This window comes from Trichechus manatus, unplaced genomic scaffold (genome assembly GCF_000243295.1).
Source record: "Trichechus manatus latirostris isolate Lorelei unplaced genomic scaffold, TriManLat1.0 scaffold00180, whole genome shotgun sequence".
NCBI lineage: Eukaryota > Metazoa > Chordata > Mammalia > Sirenia > Trichechidae > Trichechus > Trichechus manatus.
In genome coordinates, this window is record NW_004444116.1 from 2,368,971 (window position 1) to 2,370,798 (window position 1,828).

General features: G+C 42.8%; 1 non-coding gene across 1 annotated transcript; it reads right to left on the reverse strand.

Annotated features, from left to right (window-relative positions):
• Positions 1-1,656: 1,656 nt before the first annotated feature.
• TRNAL-AAG (transfer RNA leucine (anticodon AAG)) lies at positions 1,657-1,738 on the reverse strand. Its single transcript has one exon. It is a non-coding gene; the product is annotated as a tRNA-Leu (tRNA).
• Positions 1,739-1,828: the final 90 nt, after the last annotated feature.

Here is a 1,828-nt window from a genome sequence, read left to right on the forward strand (position 1 = left end):
TTGTGGTGTTGGCGAAGAATATTGAATATACCATGGACTGCCAAAAGAATGAACACATCTGTCTTAGAAGAATTATAGCCAGAATGCTCCTTAAAAGTGAGGATGGCAAGACTTCATCTCACATACTTTGGACATGTTATCAGGAGGGACCACTTCCTGGAGAAGGACATCATGCTTGGTAAAGTACAGGGTCAGCGAAAAAGAGGAAGACACTTCAGGAGATGGATTCACACACTGGCTGCAACAACAGCCTCAATCATAGCAATGATGATGAGGATGACTCAGGACTGGGCAGTGTTTCGTTCTGCTGTCCGTAGGGTAGTTTGGAGTTGGAACCCACTCACCAGCACCTACCAACAACAACAGCGACATAGACTCGTAGTGCAGCTTTGTATACGAGACTAAATGAACATACCAGCAGAGGGCAAGTACCGAGAAGGCAGGAGGGGACAGGAAAGCTAGACGAATGGAAATGGGGAACCCAAGGTCTGGAAGGGGAGCGTGTTGACACGCCACGGAGTTTACAACCAATGTCATAAAATGATATGTGTATTAATTGTTTAATGGGAAACTGATTTGCTCTGTAAACTTTCATCTAAAGCACAATAAAAAAGAAAGACAAGATAAAACAACAACCAAAACGGCAAACAAAAAACACATAAGCAAAGTGGAAGGAAAAAAAAAAAAGAACCGTCTATGGAGAAAATCTTTGTAATTTCCCTAATATGTAATACCAAAACCCAACCAAACCCGTTGCCATCCAGTGGATTTTGACTCAGAGCGACCCTGTAGGACACAGTAGAACTGCCCCATAGGGTTTCCAAGGAGCTCCTGGTGGATTCGAACCGCCATCCTCTTGGTTTACAGCCGTAGCACTTAACTACTATGCCACCATAGGGAAATACTAATTTCCCTAATATGTAACATACAATGGAGTAGATTTGGAAAGTGTAAAAGGCGGGGAAAATAAGAGATTCCTATTGGCTTTTTTGTCCCTAGGAGCTAGCCAGAAGACTGCAAGCTGTAGTCCACCCAGAGGCATCTCAGAAGAATAGCCTCGTTACCTAATTCCGAGAAATCAGCTATCGAAAACCCTACGGGGTACAGTTCTACTCTGACACACATGGAGTCTCCATGAGTCAGAGTTGAGTCCATGGCAACTTGTTATTTGCTTGTTTATGCGAGTAATATGCCTTGCAGGTTACCCCATACTAATACAGTTGCTTGCGTAGGCAGAATCCGGTGCAGGTGGACTGGGGAAGGAAGGCGATGGCATGGGAAGATTTTCACTGTATCTAAACTCTTTTGTTTGGTAATTTGTAAATATGTGAAAGTTATATATTTTTTCAATATAAACATTTTAAAAACCTAAAAAATTGTGCCATTGGGCACGCAATGCTGTTCTTAGATATAAAGAACAGACAGAAATGACAATGATCTGACTTAAAACTCCATAATTGGTCTTAATTTACTGTTAAACCAAACGTGAAACGCCTGCGGTGCGGGCGCAGGTTTTTTGGAACTGCCAAGCTTTCCGGTAAGTACTAAAGTACCCTAGAAAGAGAAATACCTTCTTTAGGTTACCAGCCCCAGGCAAGTGTTTCCATCAAGACATACAAATCTTGTTCTTGAATGGATTCAAACTTAAAATACACTTGGCAGCGGTGGGATTCGAACCCACGTCCCCGAAGAGACTGGAACCTTAATCCAGCGCCTTAGACCGCTCGGCCACGCTACCACAGGCTCTAAGAACCCTTGAATCCTTTTTTTGGAAAGAATCAAAAATGTTTTCCGACACGGTATTCTTTTCTTACAACAGTTCTACCCG